This window comes from Apis florea, unplaced genomic scaffold (assembly GCF_048593485.1).
Source record: "Apis florea isolate Af1SG1 unplaced genomic scaffold, ASM4859348v1 contig_3193_pilon, whole genome shotgun sequence".
NCBI lineage: Eukaryota > Metazoa > Arthropoda > Insecta > Hymenoptera > Apidae > Apis > Apis florea.
The window spans coordinates 889,961-911,948 of record NW_028256721.1 but is presented as its reverse complement, the minus strand read 5'-3'; the positions used below and the strand labels follow the sequence as shown (position 1 = coordinate 911,948).

At 37.3% G+C, this 21,988-nt stretch overlaps 1 protein-coding gene across 8 annotated transcripts in view; it reads left to right on the top strand.

The window, feature by feature from the left end:
* Positions 1 to 21,988, top strand: part of LOC100869899 (zinc finger C4H2 domain-containing protein) — a 244,152-nt gene that overhangs the window by 202,104 nt on the left and 20,060 nt on the right. Inside the window, exons 1-3 of one of the 8 annotated variants that reach the window (XM_086910616.1) lie at positions 14,181 to 15,764; positions 15,841 to 15,942; positions 16,420 to 16,546. The exons of 5 other annotated variants lie outside the window; for them this stretch is intronic. The gene's annotated coding sequence lies outside the window, so the exon portion shown is untranslated. Of the gene's footprint in view, positions 1 to 1,309; positions 2,474 to 2,645; positions 2,803 to 14,180; positions 15,765 to 15,840; positions 15,943 to 16,419; positions 16,547 to 21,988 lie in introns of those variants that run through there. 2 more of the 8 variants (XM_086910610.1, XM_086910613.1) reach the window with 2 other exon arrangements.

Genomic DNA, 21,988 nt, shown 5'->3' with positions numbered 1-21,988 from the left:
ATTTTTGGAAGATGGAACAACGTGATTCTTATTTCTCAGTAAGTCGTAAGTTAATGGACGTTATTTGATAGTTTCGATTCGTTACAAATTTAGGGGATAATATCGAATAAATTTTGAAGTTCGATCAGATCGTTTATAATTTCTCGTTGTTTCGACCGATGTATTTCACCGATGCGCCCGTTATCGCGGCAATTTTCAGTTCGATCCCTTTTTCGTCACCGCTTCCGATAACTGCATCAGAGCGTGCGACATAACGAGATGATGCGCAGACACAAAAATGATCCGTGTAACGTTATTCGCATGTACGGCTACGTGAAAAGCATGGAGCCATTCCGATTTCGTTCAATCGTTTATAAAGCCAGGGGGCCGGTTTACCGTAACACCATGGTTCAACGATTTTTCTTCTATTTTTAGGAAATATATATATATATCGTCCCGTCTGTTTATTTCCATCATTTTTTTTTTATTAAACAAATATTTTCTTCTATTCATGAGTAATATTCTTTTCGGTTTGGTTTCAGAGAAAAATTATCCTTAACATCCTCCCGATGAATCGAAATTTTATTCCCGCACATCCTGGAAAATTTAATCGATAGTGAATGGATTTCGGATTAAAACAAACTAGGTGTATACCGAAATTTGTATAACAAATTTCTGACGGAAAATTTGTTAAAACCCAATAAAGCGAATCGAGGAGGAGGAGAAAGGAAAGATACGATGTGCAAAAATTTCCAAGTTTTTTTTCCTCCTTTCACGAAGAAAAGGACGAAGGTAGGTCAGTTTTTCTATTAGCGCTAACCAACCGAATGATAATGGCAATTTCCACGAGAGAAGTTACAATCAAGCACGAACATTGCATCGCATTATGCGGTATTGCTAACCGGGGAATCGTCTAATCCAAAGTTGGGGCGGGCCAGATAGCGGAATTAGTTAATATGTAAAGCAGCCACGGGTGGAAATTCCAGAAATTCCTTGTCGCCCGGAGTTTCTCTTTTCGTTTCAACCCCCGACGTCAACCCTCTCCCCCTCTCCCTGATTTTGTTTGCATTTCAACGCGATTCCCCCGTTTACGAAAGCGGCGGCGAGTCGTTAAAAATGAAACCCGGTTACCCGAGCAAACGTTACACCTGAGTATTTAACTATACATTAAACCGCAAGCTTTGCTGAATGTTTTCGACCACTGGAACGAGGCCGCAGCGCCGGCTCGTCGCTTCGTTTAGCCAGTTTTTAAAGTCAGATTTATTATAACGGGAAAAAGATAGTAAGAATAATCTTTTTTCTTCTTCTTCTTCTTCTTCTTTTTGCAAAATATTTGAAAAAAAATGGTGAATCATATTTTAAAAAAAAAAAAAATATTCGAATATCTTTCGAGCGATTATATCTTATATCCCGTATATCGATCAATCTCATCGATCACGGATGCGATGATTCTAAGCATGATGAAAACTTCGTAATGAAAAATATTACAAATTGCAATGACCGATCTCGCCATAGTCGCGTCAAAAATTAAAAAAAATAAAAAGAAAATATTGAAAAGCTATATCCGCGTCGATCGATCGCATCGATCACGTTCCGCATCGTCGCGCAATTAGCGCGCGAATTCTACTAAACGTGAAAGGCTTATAACATGGCATCACTCGAGGGGTGTCGAGAACGGGGCAGGGATCGAGGGATGAAATACGCAGGGGTGAAACGAAGGGGCCGAAGGGAAGGCAGGAGAAAGGGAGAAGGGGAGAGGCCAAGTGGCTGGTACCACGTGCTGAATCAAACTAAGCGTAACGTTTTGGGGTTGCACGAGGGTTGAAGTGTAACGAGAGCGGAGCTACGCGGCAGAAACGGGCGGAGGGGGATAGGATGGTGATGGGTATGGGGGGCCAGAAAAGGGATGATGCTCCTCTCACCAGAGCTTCCTTCCTTCCCCCAAAGGCCGCGAGGGCTGGAAACGAAGAAGAAGGTGGATGCTCGCAAAGGGAAAAGACGATGGGACGTCGTAGGAGGGTGGAGGAAGAAAAGGAGGGAAAGTTTCGACGGTGTATCTCGCCACGTCGTCGAGCTACTCTTCGGGTGAATGGAGGCTTGGAACGAGTACGAGACTCGACACGTCAGCCGCGCCTTCACTTAACGGAATGGAATTTGTCAACGGTTCCATGGGACGTCGAATAAAATTCAAATGGGCAGGGGTGGGTCACTGAATCGACCTACCTAATCTTTCTCTATTCAACTTGGAATGTTTTACGTTGAGTCTCGTTTTTCGTTGATTTCGATCGACTCGTCGTTGCGAAGAAAGAAGAAAGCTTGGTATTCGATGTTTAGAGTTATTGTTTACAACGGTGTCTTGGATGAAAAATTAAATTTTAATCAAGCAGGAAGAATATATTTGAAATTGGTCGAAATAGAGAATGTGATGTTGATTCCATTGTTGAATTCGTTGTGTATCTAATCAAGTTTTACAAGCAATTAATTTTTTTTTAAGGTAATATAAAGTATTGTCTTATGATCGATTTATAATTTTCCATAATTTTCAACGGAGAACTAACATTTTACGATATTAACGTAAAAAAAAAAGGATAGATAAAATTGCTTGTATTGTTTCATCTTACTTTAATTCCGAGAGAACTAATTGGATTATGCGCAAAATGTTTCAGATTTTCGTGACGAGAACGTGCCATCCGCCGATAATTCAACGGTTAACAACGGTTGATTATGAAAGAGCGTTTCTCATCAAGGAAGGAGGAAACGTTAATATGGAAATCTTACAAATTTTCACGAAGTTTCCTTTTAAGCTGAAAAATCATTTTTCAAGTGAATATTATTTTTTATAATTAAATAGCCGTCTACGGGCCAGATTAAAGGCTTTCTTCTTTGTGAGATAATCACTTTGAAAAGGTACGCGAAGCTTTACCAGTTATCTAGAGGCTTCTACCGTCGGTTTTTCCGGGAACAGAAATTTTAATTAGTAGGTAGACGTCTTTATATCCAAGCAATCGCCCGAACTATTAATTTTCCTCTTTTAAACGTTTCATCTTTCGTTTTCGACAAACAAACCGGTCTTTCCACTCCTCCCTCTTTCATTTCATCCCATTAAGTCAGTTCGATATAATTCAAATAACAATCCAGTTCTTTCACACACACACACACACGCACACGTATTTAACATTTTTATAAACGAATCGAGAAAAATACATAAAGTATTCTTCGATGTGATTAAACTTTTCCTGTTAGAACAATCGTCAAAATTTATTAAAGATTCTGGAATAATTTATTAATTCCAAATCTAATATCTCTCTCGATATCCCTCAGGCTCAAAATTTGGATAGCCTCGAGAAAACTGAAAGATATATAAGATGATGGTACGCATCATCATCTCGTCGACCATTAATGCGATTAATCTCTGTTCAAAGCAAAATGAAAAATAGCGAGAGAGGATGCACAGTATCGATACAACGATATTTTCGGATCATTTTTCGGCTTTCTTCGCCTCTCCTGTTCATCGCCTTTCTCGTAACGTAACTAAACCACCCTTTCCCTTTCTCTGTGGGAAAGATCGATCCGAATATTCCATAGAGTCCTTATATCCGCAGACGGTAAACTACTTTCGACTCTTTTTACCCCGTTCTGAAAGAAGAAGAAGAAGAAGAAGAAGGGGGGTTGAGAGGGGGTGGTCGGGAGCGGGTCCAGGAAGCTGCATTCAAACCAAGGGATATATATCCCCGGCTCTTTGGCATCGAGAAAACTAACGAGAGGGCATTCCAAGACTTGGCTTAAGGAAGTTTATTTTCTTAATACTGAGGGCCGTGCATCAGTCTTCCTGTTAGAGTCGCGAATCGCTATTCAGAAGCTTCATTAGGAGAAGCACGCATTCAGATTGCTTGAACTCGCGTGACCTCCGACCATTCCAAAGGTTTAAGAGTATCGGTGTCTTTTTAGAATTTCCTCTTCCTCTATTTCCCTTTTTTTCCGTCTTCTTTTTTTTTCTCTTTCGTTTCCCTCTTCTCCTCTTCTTCCATCCCTCGTTCCTCTTTCGTTCTCCGCGACCACTTTTTAATTTTATCATAAAGGAAAGATGAAAGACGCGTTGTAAAATTTGCTCTGTCTGAGAAATTAGTTTCCATAATTAGTTTCCTAAGAAATCATTATGAACGGTATCAAAATCCTCTTTCTCGAATCGAGTAGCCTTCGAAAAGTTTCGGAAAAAAAGAGTAGATCCAATTTTTTTTTCTTATCCGTTTTATTGTCTTACAATTAAATAATTAATCGTAATTCGTCAATAACAAGCAAATTTTCAACTCAACGACCTTACACCGTTATAAGAAAGAACATTTCTTCGAAGTTATCTTTGCAAAGACGAGGAAGAATTTCATCCATTTCCGTTTAAAAGTCAAACGAAACACGAGATATATATATTACGCGATAACGATCATTGTTATCCACTATTATGAAAAACGCGGAAAACACTTGATCAAACACAAAGCGATCGGAATTTTTCCACGAAACGAAACGAAAGGAAGGAGGATAGGGAAGGCGAAGTGGCGGTCAAAGCGACATCCGCCCCATTTAACGCTCACCTTATTGACCTTATGCTTAATATTAACGAGGCGACGCGGTCAGCCGGCCGGGCCGGCACAACACACGTGCACCTACGTGTGCACGAGGTATACAGAGAAACGTAACTAGCCTGAAGGCCGTTAACCTCCTCATTTGCACCGCTTTGATCCAATCCTATTTTCCACCCTATACTCCCCCCCGCCGATCCGCCCGATCGATCCTACAAATTCCTCCTCCCCCTTTCCGCGGATTTCGCGCTAACTAATGTCCCCTCCCTCCCTCCCTGTCCGCCCCTCCTATACCCTCGCGCGATATAAAACGGATCGGGTGAACAGGATTGATTTGCATAAATAATTGCGCACATATCATCAAGACACGATCGAAACTGGCTAATTAGTAGACCGTTCCGCGGGAACATGGCCGCGTCAAGGTGATTACCGAGGATACGTATGCGAGAGTCGATAGAGGATCGAGGCTTCCTCCCTCCATCCGTGATGAAATGAAATTATGGGACAGGACATAGAAAGAGGGAGGGAGAGAGAGAGAGAGAGAGTTCAATGCGGCGGAGGTCATATGATATCATCCCTCTCACTCTGCCAGATCCAAAGTTTTCCCCGCTTTATTAATTATGGAAAATCGAGGGTGACGTAATTTCAATCTCGCGCGCGATATATAGCAAATAATGGGAGATAATAGGTTGGAATAATAGGAAAGTGGAGGAAAGTGCTTGAACTTCTCTGTTTTATTGATCTTCGATTTAGTCCAATCTAGCGATGTAATCGTGGTTAAATAATCTTACTAAGAAACGGAATGCTTGCCTGTTATACGCATGAATTTTTCGTGGACAAATTATAACGGAGAAGAAGAAAGGAATTGCAATCGAAACGAGGGAAAATTTTTATCATCCCGCATGAACCGGATCCATCCTCTTCTACGTCAAACTAAAAGGGCCAGGAACAGTTTGAGATCAATATTATTATCAGTTTGTTTCCGGTTCGACTTAAATCTCGATTCCAAACGAGTTGCAAGTTTTTCAAATTCATTCGATGGACAGACCATCGAAAACGATTAACGATTCCTCGCATTCTTTCGCGTGTCTCTCTCTCTCTCTCTCTCTTCGATAATAATCTCGCGAGGTGGAGATAAAATCGCGAGCGGAAAAGAAACGGGATGAAAAGAGGGGGCGAAAGGGGGGAGGGAGGAGAGGAGGACAGCGTTTCATTCCACGCGAGGCGCGCGGAGACCGACAATGCGAACGGGAAGGCGCAAATCACCCCCGATTCGTTTTAACGATCGGACGAATGGAGAATGCGATGTTACACTTGGCGATCGTTAAAACTTAACGAAACCTTCACCTCGGGCTCCGTGAAATGGGCCAGTGTGATGGAAATCAAGAAGAGCACGGGGTATAATTGCATTCTCTTAAGTCGTGCCATCGGATCGGACAACTATTCCGGTGAATTTCGCAAGAGGTAGAGATTGGATTAATAATAATTGACGATTGATCGATTACGGAACGTAACGAAAAATTGAAAAGATATCTCGTAAAGTTTTCGTTTTCGCTTGGAGATTAATTTTTGGAGATAAAATAGGGGAGGGGGAGAGGAGTAAGTGTAGAGGCATTGTGAGAGCCTCCGCTCGTTCTTTTCATCCCCTTTCGTTACCCAGCGCGGCTCCACGACACGAATCGTATTATCCCTTGACTTCCCTTCAATGAAATAAACATGAGATCCTGAGTTGTTAAATTGGCTCGCTTCGTCTCGTAAACTTTCGTTCGTATGTTTGTCTAATTGCCAATCGAATAGGAGAAAGTAAATAGGGGATGGGATAAATGGGATGGGAAAGCGACTTCTTGCTCTAAAGCGTTCTCGCTCAAACTTTCGCGTGTGCAAGCCTCCTTTCGTTTTTTCCCCCTGCCAACACAAGTTCTCGTTCTGTTTAACAACGAGGGAACCGAGGAGAACACCGTTTCATAAAGTAGTTGAAATACACCGATTTACTCGTATCCAGGGACCTAATGAAAGAAGGAAAGGACGCAGCATCCACCCCCCTCGAGCCCCGAAACGTTGCAAACTCCGTTCCATTTTCATTTCGGTAGTCGCACAGCGTTCCGGACAATTAAGGGAGCGGCATGGATGTAAAGTTTCCGCGACTGTAAATTGAATACATCAGCTGGGTACTCTGCTGGCGCAGTTGGAAGTCGAAACTTTGAAGGAGCCGGCAACGTGATACCACCACCGTTGTTCCGTCATTACGAAACGAGCGCCTGGAATATGCAATAAATTGGACATAGTTTAGATGCGAGTTGGAAAATAATCGTGGCGAATCTGTTCGACGGGCTCTGTGTTCCGGCGGGCAACCAGATTCGTGGATCGAGGGAGAAACACGGCGAGAGAGAGCGGTTGCGCTACCACGATCCCGTGGAATTAAGCCTTCGGGTGTCGAGACTTGATGCGAGGAGTTGATGCACCACGAAGAGATGGAAGATTTTTATCGCCTTGGCTGTGAGCGGTGGAGAATTGCAGTGGCGATGGTTGGTGGTGTTCTGTATCGAGGAGGGAGGGTGTGACGATGGAGGAGAAGAAGAGTATTCGGAGAGTATACGGTCTTTTTTTTTATTTTTTATTTTTTTTTTTCAAATTAAAGCTTGGCCTTGGTTATCCGTTTATTCCGTACGATAAGATTAATCATAGCCACGAACAGATCTCGTATCTTTATTAATGATACGTTGTTGTTTTCAGCGTATGCAACTTGATATTATTCGATATATTTTTCATCCTTCTTTTGATCGATGAAAATGTTTCAAGGGGAAAAACAAATTTTCATCCTATTGTATGCACAACCATATTGAACGCGTAAATTCGGGATAATTAAACTACGGATATTTATGTATTTATGGAAAAATGTAAAAATGTAACGATGCACGAAATGCATACGATACGCGAAAAATACACGCATCCAGTTGTATAAAATAATTGTTAATATCTGATGGATGAAATAAATATTTAATTAGGCTTTACTTTTTTTTATCATTTATATTTACGCATGCATGTATATATTTGTTGCAGTTAATAATTAAAGTTTGTCACTAACGAAGAGCAAATAACGGAGGAAAGAAGAAAGTGGACGAAACGCAAAGGATGATAAAAATATGCGATCTCTTGGTTTTGGCCATCGTTCGACAGGGACATTCGTTTCATCTAAAACGTCCGTTCTCAGCGTGAACACGCTTACAATCCTCCCCTCGATAAATCCCGTAATCCGGCGTGTCACATTAGAAATACGAATTTCTCGTGGCGTTTGTGCGCTTTGCCGAGAGGAAGATTGCACTTTTTTTATATTAGAGGGGCCGTCGGAATCCTGGAGCTTTCCAAGTAACGTAACGCAGACAAATTACACGTGGCAAGGCCACCCCTTTGGACTGTACCCCCGTGTGAGCGCACGTGTACAAACCGCTCTATAATTGGCGATACGTGTGCCGTTCGAAAATAGGGTGACTCCTCGGCGGAGAAATGAAACGAACTGCGTTTTGGCTTATTTATGATGCCATTTTTTGGATTGCCCGTTTAAACGTACGGGGTCTATGATCCCTAACGCGTGCTAAAAAATACTCTGACACCTCTGAGAGGGTGAAACCGATGGTGGAACGAACGTATTCCGTTGGTGAATCATACAAGGATACGATTTCAATGTGAATTTTTCATTTGACGATCGATCGATAATTTTACGATTCACCTGTTCTTTGCTTTCACGTCAAGATGAAGATTTTTAATCGATCAAAAATTTTGCGATCAATTCTGAACGTATCTCTCGGTGGAAATGTAATAGAAATATGCAAAATATATTCTACGAATCATATGTAAAATAATATATATGTCGTATGTTACAAAAATACAATATATTTTGCATGTAAATTAATTTTTCATGACAAAGAAAGTCGATATATTTTATACATATTTCATTTATAAATTAGAAACACATATGTGTAAGAAAATATTCTTTCTTTTCTTCGTTATTTATTTTTCTACTCTTTAAATATTTTTATTTAAGCAATTTTTGAATTATAATGCGATATATTGCGTTTCTATTTTGAATTTTATCCGAATTGTTAATAAAATACATTTTGTCGATAAGTTAGGTAGCGATTAAAAAGTTTTCGACGTCAACGCCATCTCGCGTTTGGATCCACGAAGCTCCGACTTGTTACTAGCATAACATGATATGCAAGGAGGTATGCGAAGTCGTAGAGAAGGAACGCAACATTGTGCGAGAAGGACAGAGAACATTTAAAATACGCCACATGGAAAAATCATTAATTACTCGTTTTCTACTTAAAATTTCGATACATTTGAGGTCGCATTTTGAAGCTAGGACTCCAGGCAACTTTCTCATATCAATTTTAATACGAAATTCTCTTTATTTATTTAATTATTAATAATTAACGCGTTATACGTTCAAATACGTTAAAGACGCCATATTGAAAATTCACTAATTACTCGTTTTCTACTGAAAATTTCTGTACTTTTAAGCATGCATCTTGTAGCTAGAACTTCAGACAAGCTTCTTATATCAATTTTAATATAAAATTCTTGTTAATTATTTAATTATTAATTATTAACGCATCATATGTTCTAATATGTTCTAATACGTTAAAGACGCTATATTGAAAATTTATTAATTATTCGTTTTCTACTGAAAATTTCTGTACTTTTAAGCATGCATCTTGTAGCTAGAACTTCAGACAAGCTTCTTATATCAATTTTAATATAAAATTCTTGTTAATTATTTAATTATTAATTATTAACGCATCATATGTTCTAATATGTTCTAATACGTTAAAGACGCTATATTGAAAATTTATTAATTATTCGTTTTCTACTGAAAATTTCTGTACTTTTAAGCATGCATCTTGTAGCTAGAACTTCAGACAAGCTTCTTATATCAATTTTAATATAAAATTCTTGTTAATTATTTAATTATTAATTATTAACGCATCATATGTTCTAATATGTTCTAATACGTTAAAGACGCTATATTGAAAATTTATTAATTATTCGTTTTCTACTGAAAATTTCTGTACTTTTAAGCATGCATCTTGTAGCTAGAACTTCAGACAAGCTTCTTATATCAATTTTAATATAAAATTCTTGTTAATTATTTAATTATTAATTATTAACGCATCATATGTTCTAATATGTTCTAATACGTTAAAGACGCTATATTGAAAATTTATTAATTATTCGTTTTCTACTGAAAATTTCTACACTTTTAAGCATGCATCTTATAGCTAGAACTTCAGAGAAGTTTCTCGTATCAATTTTAATGTGAAATTCTTGTTAATTATTTAATTATTAATTCTTAATGTGTCATATGTTCTAATACGTTAAAGACGTTATATTGAAAATTTATTAATTACTCGTTTTCTACTAAAAATTTCTACATTTTTAAGCATGCATCTTGTAGTTAGAACTTCAGAGAAGTTTCTTATATCAATTTCAATATAAAATTCTTGTTAATTATTTAATTATTAATGTGTCATATGTAAACGACATGTTGATGTTATCGACATGCAACTCATTTTTCATTAATTTCATATTATTATAAGATTTATTTCTTATCACGAATATATGTGTCTTAAACGTTATTTCCTCCTCTATATTCCTGCATTATTTTTGTTCATAATCTTCTTGTTATTTAAATAAATAAATTAATTGTTTATGATTCGGTTACCGACGGGATATTTACGATCGCAACATTTTCTATAATAATTGTTAATAAATATTTAATGACGAAGAATTTTATATTAAAATTGATATAGGAAGCTTGTCTGAGATTCTAGCTACAAGATGCATGCTTAAAAGTACAGAAATTTTCAGTAGAAAACGAGTAATTAGTGAATTTTCAATATGGCGTCTTTAACGTATTTGAACGTATAACGCGTTAATTATTAATAATTAAATAAATAAAGAGAATTTCGTATTAAAATTGATATGGGAAAGTTGCCTGGAGTCCTAGCTTCAAAATGCGACCTCAAATGTATCGAAATTTTAAGTAGAAAACGAGTAATTAATGATTTTTCCATGTGGCGTATTTTTAAATGTTCTCTGTCCTTCTCGCACAATGTTGCGTTCCTTCTCTATGACTTCGCATACCTCCTTGCATATCATGTTATGCTAGTAACAAGTCGGAGCTTCGTGGATCCAAACGCGAGATGGCGTTGACGTCGAAAACTTTTTAATCGCTACCTAACTTATCGACAAAATATATTTTATTAACAATTCGGATAAAATTCAAAATAGAAACGCAATATATCGCATTATAATTAAAAAATTGCTTAAATAAAAATATTTAAAGAGTAGAAAAATAAATAACGAAGAAAAGAAAGAATATTTTCTTACACATATGTGTTTCTAATTTATAAATAAAATATGTATAAAATATATCGACTTTCTTTGTCATGAAAAATTAATTTACATGCAAAATATATTGTATTTTTGTAACATACGACATATATATTATTTTATATATTATTCGTAGAATATATTTTGCATATTTCTATTACATTTCCACCGAGAGATACGTTCAGAATTGATCGCAAAATTTTTGATCGATTAAAAATCTTCATCTTGTTATTTAAATATTATAATCTTCTTGTTATTTAAATAAATAAATTAATTGTTTATGATTCGGTTACCGACGGGATATTTACGATCGCAACATTTTCTATAATAATTGTTAATAAATATTTAATGAAGAAGAATTTTATATTAAAATTGATATAGGAAGCTTGTCTGAGGTTCTAGCTACAAGATGCATGCTTAAAAGTACAGAAATTTTCAGTAGAAAACGAGTAATTAGTGAATTTTCAATATGGCGTCTTTAACGTATTTGAACGTATAACGCGTTAATTATTAATAATTAAATAAATAAAGAGAATTTCGTATTAAAATTGATATGAGAAAGTTGCCTGGAGTCCTAGCTTCAAAATGCGACCTCAAATGTATCGAAATTTTAAGTAGAAAACGAGTAATTAATGATTTTTCCATGTGGTGTATTTTTAAATGTTCTCTGTCCTTCTCGCACAATATTGCGTTCCTTCTCTATGACTTCGCATACCTCCTTGCATATCATGTTATGCTAGTAACAAGTCGGAGCTTCGTGAATCCAAACGCGAGATGGCGCCACCGATACTAAATTTTTCTATTTACTGTTTTTTCCTAATTTATCGACAAAATTTGTATACTCTATCGGTATATTGTGAGAAAAATAAGAAGCGCGGCAATTTTATATTTAGAAATACTTATTTGAAAAGTAATGAATGTATGCAAATATAATTTTTTTTTTTTTTTAATTGAAAAAACTGAAGAAAGGAAATCTTTTGGAAAAGGAAAAGAAAATAGAATATATAAATATGTAAAAAATATATATATATGACATTAAAATACAAATATTAATACAATTACAATATAAAATAAAAATATATATAAAATTATAAAATAATTATAAATTTAATATATATAATTATAAAATATATTAAAGTATATAAAAATAATATTGCATACGTAATAAATATGCAATAGAAATACACGAATACTTTTATGGTAAAAATTACAGGGATTTAAATTCAATTTTATTTATTACACGTATAAATTTAAATTCGTATAAATTACAAATTAATTATAATACAAAGACTCTAAAAGAAATCCAATTAAAATTTCTCGAATTACATATTTCTATTCGCATTCTATGACAATGAATGAGCCAGTAATGATAAAGAATACATATTTCAAACAAACGAAACAACATATTTCTCTCAAATTAAGGATCAATTCATTCATCCATCCATCAATTATGAATCGGTCTGTATGCGTATCTATATAAACGCTTTCCTTCTCGCGACATGTAATATACTTTTATGTCGCGTGCAAGAGGGGTTGCACCCCCTATATTCCCTACGCGATTTCGCGATTTGATACGCTTCAACCTTTGGAATCGCCGTACTCGTTGCTTTTTCCTAGCCCAGTCAGATTTCCCAAGCCAGAAATCTTTTCCTCGCGGGAAAGGAAATTTCTCTTTCCACCCTCATGACGGACTGGCGATTTCACGGGATTGCGGAATTTATTATAAGAAACGAACGAATCTCTTATCCGAATTTCCTTTTGTTTTCGTAAATTTTTTTCTTCTTCTTACTTTTTTTCTTTTCTTTAACAATTCTTAATTGCAACATATAATCTTTGCAAATTAAAATAACTTTTCTATTTCGATCTCGAGTTAAAAATTTTAAATGAAAAGATCATCGTTGTTTACCAAAATCGATCGGTAAATAATACTTTTCGATACACGGATAAAAATCTAAGAGGATTCTCGAAATACCTGTAAGTCTTCGACATTAATTCTCGTTCATCTTCGAAAACAGTCGAAAGACAGGCTTTCAATGCCTGCCAACAATTCGCGCCGTTTCAACGGTTTCAAATAAACAATATAGAACTGCTCATTAGCATGATGTCTATTTAACAAAAGTTCGAAATTTAACGTAGTAATCCCCGGGATGCCGTCGGAATGACCCAATTACCGCACTCGTAAAGTGCAACAGGGCGGGACGTGAGCCACATGAAAGCCGTGAACAGCCGGAAACTTTGTTAGTCTTCCAGTCTTTCGACACGTTAAAAGGCAACGCGCCAGGTTTTCTCTCTCAACCCTTCCGTTGTTAATTAGTTAAGCCGCCTCTTAACACTGGCTACGACCGGATATCGCGACCTATTCCTCGCGGAAATAATTATTTTTCGCGAGCGGCACGTTTACCATCGATAAAAGAAGGAATGGATGAGGAATCAGGATGAAACGAAAACGGACGTATATCTACAGTGGAGGAAAATTTAATTAAATCCACCGTTAAGGTTCCGGCGTTTCGGTATTCGAATCCGATCGCATTAATCCGATCGAGCAAGCAAATCGGTTCCCTAAGTAATTTCATCGATATCGGAACGGACATTTAATGGCCTCAATGAATTTCCAACTATTCCTTTTTTTTCTCTCTCCTCTCTTTCTCTCTCCCTCTCTCTTTCTCTCTCGTTTTGTTTCCTTCTTCGTGTTATCGATACGCCGTTGAATTTTTGGCGAAAAAACCCAATCCCCGCCATCAACAGGATTTTGTTTCATGCTTTAAATGACTTTTAACCTTTTGTTTCTCGCGTTAATTCGTTCTACGCGTTTGTGCACTATAACTATAAAAAAAAATCCCCTCTCTTTCTCTTTCTATTTTTTCGGAATAAAATATCAAATGGAAATATTGCGAGGAAAAATCCATTTGTCACAGATATTATAATCATCGATATCATCATCGGTATTATCGTTCTCTAAATTGTCTTTGATCGAACCGTCTTCCCTTCGTGATGCAATATGACATTTTTTTTTTTTTTTTTCTTTAGACATTTATTATCAGAAATTCAGCCTTCCAGCGATTATGACGAGAAACATATTTTCGAAATTAAATAATATACATATTATACTACACGTTGAACCGTTATCTTTACAAGATATTTCAATCATTGAAATTGACGATAAAACATCTAAAATAGGTAGACAACGAACATACTTGAGCAACATATGTCAAACTCGCACAAGTCTCCAACGATCGCGGGTTATCCCGGCCAACCTGGCGTCGTTTTCCCGAAATTACGCCAATAACCTGTCCGATATAATGTCCGACTTCGGTGTATTAATTAGCAACAACGCCTGGGAACGATAACTCGGCCACGAAGATACATAGATAGATCCACGATCGAATTAGCAACACCAATACCAGTCTCCACCCGTTGAATAATGCACGAGCTGACATTTCGTCCAATAACAAACGCCCCCGTTATTCAGCCATGATTATTCTTGCCGGATGGCTGCCCATTTAATCGAAAGTACCTTTTCGCTCGCATCCACCCTCTCCCGTGGGAGCGACGCTTACACCTCCCTCCCTCCCAGCCTTGCGTCTTCGCAGCTTAATCGAATTCAAATCGACAGATCGGCAGACAGACCGGTGTTACGGGCACACTGTGCACTGACACACTCCGGATTATCCAATGAAATTTATGTTTTCGCGGGTGAACACGAAGGGGCGATAACTTTCTTTAACGCGTTAGCCCGTATTACCGGGCTTATCATATTTGTACCAATCCTGGGTGTTAAGCCTGACAAACGGGACACCGGAACTTCTTGTTACTAAGAGCCGCGAAACTCCCTTTTTATCGACGCCTCGCGTGTATGGGACGCATTCGAGGGGAGGAATGGATGACGCGTGAAAGTTTGGCGTGAAATTTAAAAATTTTACTCCTTGCAAATTTGCGCAGATTACGCGGAGAGGAAGAGGAAAGCGTTATAAGTATAGACTTCAACTTTAAATTCCCTTTCCAATTCCAATAATTTCTTCGTGTTGGTTTAAAACAATCTAACGTGTATTTCGCAATATCAGTCACGTCATTCAATTTCCGTTCCTCCTGTGTTTAATTAACGATTTAATTTCTAAAAGCTTGTAACAAATGTTCGTTCACGCAACAGAAGTTTTAAAACCGCATTACTTACCCACTGTAATCTCGTATAAACTTGGAAGCACTTACAATGAACGTTTTGTTGAAAGAGGATAGAAGAGAAATATACGACGTTCATATTTTCCCCTCCTATTTTATCACACGAACATAAATAATGATTCGGGAACGAACAAAGAGATTATAAAATCGAAAAGCTGTGTCAATCGTTCGTTCCACAAAAGGATACATCCCTCCATCGTGAATCAAGCGGAAATGGCCGTGTTCCGATATTAATAGAGGGTCGCGTGCCGGTTCGTTTGGTAAATTATAGATATACATAGGGCGAGTATCGTGGAAAATTTTCGCCGCAGCGGGGTAATAAGATAGATCGACATTATGTAACCCCGTAATGAACCGACGTGTTGTTAATTACAAGCTTGGACGAACGCTGGATGAAAATACGCCGGTACTCGCGCGACCATTTCATTTTGTCCATTCATACTATGCTCCATCGGATGAATGGGTTCCCTTTGCCGCTTCTATTTCCGCGCGTTGAAAACGCTCGTTTCGAAAATCACGAATTGTCGCCTCTATGTGCGTGGATCCCTATTAATTTTCATACGGCCGGATCCTTCTCGTGTTCGATCCAATTTTTTCAACCATTCGATGAAATCGATCCAATTTCATCGATCCACCGACACGGTAAGAAGATACTATCGTTCCATGTCCACGCTAATTACAATAGAACAGAGTTAGAACTAATTCATTTAACTTGCAGGAACAGCGGTGGAACATCCGGCTGGCAGCCCGCTGGGATCCACTCGAATAAAGATAGATTCTGATAGTGAGCAAGTACACTCCCGCGCATTTCAGGAATCAGGTTTACCGCTTTTAGCCTAACAACTGTTTGGTCGGTCTTTGGACCGATATTGGGAATTTATTAATAGGTTCCTCGAAAATTAAATAAATGTGGGTTTGGAAATTTGGAAATATAGTTTAACGGGTATAATATTGATCGTGAATTTTGAAGTTTAATGATGATGATTGAAGGGATAGAGTGATTGAAATTAAAATGAAAGAAATACTTGTATTTGCATCGTATAATAATCTTATTATCTTTCCGATTTTTCGCGCGAAGAAAAATGCAAGAAAAATTCGCGACGAAACAGTTACACGAATTTCTACGGAAATAAAGATAAATTTAAAGAATCGAGAAACGAAATCGCCGATCATGAAACAGAAGAGTCGAGAAAATAGTCGGAATGTAAACTGCAAATCTCGTTCGGCAACGATGACACCCGTCAAACACCTTCAGAGTCCTTCAGAACTTACGAACCTCGAAATTAACTATTTTCAGCCATCTTCCAACCGAGACGAATGGCGAACCGTAGCAAGCTAGACAGCCGAGCTAATACCAAACGTTTTAACCTCTCTCTGGACTTACTCCTAATGGAAATCTAGGACAGGCAAAATCCTAGCTTTGGGTAATTTATTTGTCGATAGTCCACAGTGACTTGTAGTTATGTATGACCTTGGTCTTCTCGATAAACAGAAGAAAATTATTAACAGGAAAATGTAAAAATAACTTAAGTGTTGTTTTTATGTTTTATCGTGATTGGTTTTAAATTGATTCGATAATTTTTTTCTCGCATTCTTAAAAACATTCTTACAATCAGTGTTAATTATAGTGGAATTTCTATAATATGTATGAATATAAATTTTTTTTTTTAAATGAAAAAAAAAAAGAGGATTTCTATTAAATTATTAAATTATTAATGCAATTTGACTTGTTATTCGTAATAATTAAATAAATATGTTTCTTTTTTATTTCTTAGAATACGAGAAAGAAATATACGAGGATTAAATTAAAGTCGAATTTAACTCATATGATGCACTAATTTTCTTTTTATCTATGTTAAAATTAAAATATACAAAAATCTATGGAATACGCGTGATATAAAATATCCAAACTATAATACGCATTATATTCGAAGAATAAAGGAAATGTCGGCTTCCGTTTTTCAATCGTATTCATAAAAATTTTTCAACATTCGCGATCTATTTACTGGCAACTTAATTAAATAAATTTGTTTATCCACATAAAATCCAGATAAATTTCTGCTGCGAAATCTATTTAACAATTTATTCTCTCGCCCAGCTTCCTAGAAGCGTCTAATAATAAAACCCGTGTATGTGAAAATCATTTCAACGGAAGAAACAAGATTAGATTTAAAAAAAAAATATTACGCATCTCGATGAAGTTTACTGGTTCGTGACTAAGAATTCAACCAGTTAATCGCTCGTTCCATAATGGAATGGTATGATCTCTTTCTATTTAACGACGACCGACGTATCGTAATCTGATTTTCAAGCGAACGAGGATAGAGAGAGAGAGAGAGAGAGAGAGAGAAAGAGAGATCGCTTGGAATCTCTGCCACCGCTGTTCCTATCCGTTTCTACGACTTCCCTTGCAGCCGTCCAGTTCCCAGAGGTAGTCAGGGAAAAATCGACGATCCATTTGGCCCTAGCCGGCGGAATCGGTCCCACGGGCGAGCCGATACGCCAATCATTTCGTTCCGCAGCGTCACCGTCAGCTGCCTCCCTCGATGCTCCGCGTCAATTCTGGATACCGGTTGATTTACTCCGCCATAGTAGATACCCTCTGATTCCCTTAACGCGGTCACAGAGGATGGAGCAAGTTTCCTCCTTCTCTCGAACGATGACGTCGCTTGGATCATTCCCGTGTAACGTGATTGATAAGCGGCCAGCCCTGATAAACACGAGCGTTGAACGTGCAACCTGTCGCGATAAATCAAAAATGTTTTCGAGAGCCGGCTTTATTATAGTTGGACTAGTCTGGATATCGACGATGTTTTCTTCTCGCTTTTATATTTTTCTTTTTTTTTTTTTTCTTTTTTCTTTTTTCCCCCCACAAAGATATGACCTTTCCATGTAATTATCGAGAAACGAGAGGATAATTGCGCGTATCGTTTTCCGCCTGATTTTCTCTCCACCTTCGTTGTTGGCTCGAGTTGTTGGTTTAACGAGGCAGATAAATCGCGAGGTATGCCACGATGATTCCCGCTTGCGCGCGAGATTTAATCCCTTGCGCGACCAACGTTGTGACTGTCACGGGTTGACATGGCGTGCGCATATTGTCACGGTTTGCTTACGTTTATATTTACGTCATATTTTCCAAAAATGGAGAAATAAATGGAATTTCGTGGCGCGCTGTGGAAAAAATTGGAGAGGCAAAGTAATTAAAATAGAAAAGAGATTGTAACGTTGGATTAATTTCTTGTTTTTAATATACACGTATCGCGTAGGATTAAAATTTTTTTAATATTTTTTTTTTCCTTTCCTTTTTTTTTTAACCGAATATTCGCGTGATTTTAAATTTAATCCTCTCGCGTCTTCCGATAAAAAATGTATTATTAAATTTCTTGGATATTTTTACACTTTCATTATATCGTACAAAGACAGCTATATAGAAAGGTTTATTCTCTTCGTTTCATCCTGTAATTTTTTCAAGCCTGGAATTCATGTAATTCGCAGAACAAATCATTAGCGTCGCGGATAGCTTGCGATTTTTTATCTCGAAATCTATCTTCCGGTTGTCGGCTCGTTTCTTATCCCATTCGTTCGGTCGCGATGGGTATACACGTTCACCAGGTGACGGTGAAATTGTTCTTGGTCGAAGGTTTTTTCCCCCCATGGAAATACGACCGCCTGTGTTTTCATTAAATCGTCGCCCGTTCCGCCACGACAAAAATTGAACTCTTCGGCCAGCTGTTCCGTGCCGTGTAACAACGCGAAACGATACGCGAGCCACGGCGTTAATCGCGCGAGCACCGGTGAAAAAAGTGTGCCACCGCGCGAGAAACAAAATCGCTTCCATTTCACGCGCTAATAAAATCCGTATCATATTTTCGTGTTAACGAATCGGCCCGCCGTCTGCAGGAAATTGCTATCAACCGTTTAATCGATACCTCGGTCGGAGGGAACGCTTTTCTGTAAAAAAAAAAAAAAAAAAAAAAAAAATTGACCGTCGTTGTAGTTTCAACCTTCCGTTTTAGCAGCACGGAGATTAAAAATTTTGAAAATCCTATAACCCGCTACGTTTTCATCTGAAATTCTCCATCTAAAGTTCTTCTACAATACTTTCGAAAAATACATACGATGAGAATACATATTTTAAAAACGAAACCAGACGCGATAGAAAGAATACTTGGTCGGTTATTCGAGGATTGAACACGTCGAAAAATTATTAGGCGTAATAAAGATACAAGGATAGAATTGAATAAAGATTATTCAAGATTATTTCAAGATCATTACTTTATCTTTCTTTTTACCGCTTTCTTTTAACCGAATTATTCAATTGAAAAATTATTTCAAATACATTATTTCAACACGATTCACTTTTTGTTCCACGAATCCGAAGAGAAACGCTAAAAATGTCAAAATTCAAAGGAAAGCAAAGAAAAAGAAAAAGACGACTTTCGTTTCCCTCCGACCAACGACTCGCGTATCTTCATTATCCTTTTCCAGGAACAGCATCGATAACAATATCTCACTCAAGCATAGAGAATACTAACTCAAACGAGGATTGCAACCACGGGGACCAGAGGATACCGCTTGGAAACGTATCTACTCCTCGAACAAAGAAACGTGTATCGATGCGCCTTTTCCTTTTCCAGGATTATTCACGTCTGGGATTCTCTTTTTCTCTTTTTCTTTTTTTTTTTTTTTTTTCTCTCCTCCACTTCTCTCCTTTCCTCGCGTGGTCGTCGATAAACGCGCTTGTACGGGAAACCGTAGCCGGATCGAAAGCATATCCTCCCCTCTCCAACACCCTCTCAACCACCCCTCGGACATGTAGTTAATCCCGGATGAAGGTGGTACGTACATAGGTGCGCAAACACGATACGCGCTCGTCGAAGATGCATCCGATGCACGAATCCGCGTACCACCGGATTTATAGACTTGCAGGGGGTGAACAGTGGTGCATTCATCTCGGTTCGACCGATCGAGAGATGTGGATGAAAGGAAACTACCACCCGGCCGCGGATCCGCGTGCATTATATTAATTAAATTCCCCCGTTTCGGAGTGGCTCTTCCATCGAGAGATATATCCGCAACAATTGCGAGGCAACTGGGAGGAAATTTTTATCGTCCTCGTTAGAACGAAACAATACCGATGTTGAATATCCATTACGAATATTATTGGAATATTAACGTGTTTCTCCCGTTGCTTCCGTTCTCGTTATTTCTCGTTATTTCTCGTTGTTTATGGTAATAAAGGAAACATTGTGATAACGCGTCGAATCACGAGATTTCGTTCGAACGTGTTTAAAAAAATGAAAGTTTTTTATATGAAATATCTCTTTGAGTGTCATCGGTGAATGGAACGGATATCATTATCATTTGCCCGATTAAGATTCACCCTGTTCCTCTGCCAATCGAATTCGTCAGAAATTCTGATTCTGAATACATTTAGAGAAAAACGTTTCGTTCTATATCCCTACAAAGGGATGAGGTGGAGCTATATTTCTCTCGATGTTATTGAGATTTTCATAATGTTAAGGCGGGACGGTGGCCAACGGCGCCAAGATACGTAAAAGGAGAGGACGTCCGGCGCGGTTTCATGAATAAGAAAAAAGAAACGGGGACAAATGCGATGCACCGAAGATTTGTGGACCGGGCAACGATATTTATTATGGGATGTCGAGTCATCTGTAAACATAAAATAACCAGCCGCATCGCGTGTACACGGCCCTATTGCAGTCGTTGGCCAGCTTCAATTTCCTTTGAGCAGTTGTTGGAGGTCGAAAATTTGTCAAAGTGAAATATCTAAATCCCCCGTTTATATTAAAATATCCCTTGGACGGGGATGGAAACGGTGTTACGCGGCATTAATACTTTAATATCAAGCGCCGGATTTCGCGTCGCATCTAACTCTTTTATGCATCACAAAAGGCAACTTTGCCTTCCATTTTATCCAAATGAAAGTAGATAATAGCGGTGTACTTTCATTTAATCCAGGAGAATACAGATGCGGAATATTCAGAAACGTCAATGTTTTTAATGTCCTGGTATCTCTTTTTTTTTTTTTTAATATTTTTTTTTCTCAATTTTTTTTTCTCAATTTTTATGCAAAAAAGTATAATTACACAGGAAGAATAAATAAATAAATAAACATTTGAATTATCTTCAAAATTATAAGAATAAGAGAAAAATTTTTCGAATAAAAATTTTTTTTTTGGTACAAAGAGTCATCCGACAGTCGTACCAACTTTCTTTTTTAAATAGAGTCCCTTAAGTGAATTCTATTTCCAACATAAATTGTTCAGATATTTTTGGAAGATCGATTCCAGAGATCAAAGTAATTACAAAAATTGCGTAGACTTTTCCAAAAAACGTTCCATAAATATATCAACAGCTTACATTGAAAGAATCAAATTTCAATATAAGATTTGTTTAATTTAAATAAAAAATTAATTGGTTAAGAACAAGTTACGTTAGATGCAGCATTACGTTTAAATGTATAAATAGAATTTCTCAAGGTATTGTTTCTAAGTATAGCAAAAACTTTGAACTCCGGCAGATGAAGGTAATATTAACAACAAGCAAGATTTCATAAATGTTTGTGTATATTCAGAATTATGTATACATATCTTATATTACATTAATGTCTGGTATTCATATATCTTATTATACATGAATATTCTTATCTCGACTTTAACAAATATGATTATTTATGAAGTGGATCGATATAATTCTGCAACTCGCAACGCGATGGAAATATCTTACGCGATATCGACGTTCTATGTACAAGCTTGTGAGTTATTCGTATCACGCAGATATCACCGTATTCGTAGATATTTACATTATATTTCAGTTAATACTCTATGACAACAAATTAATAA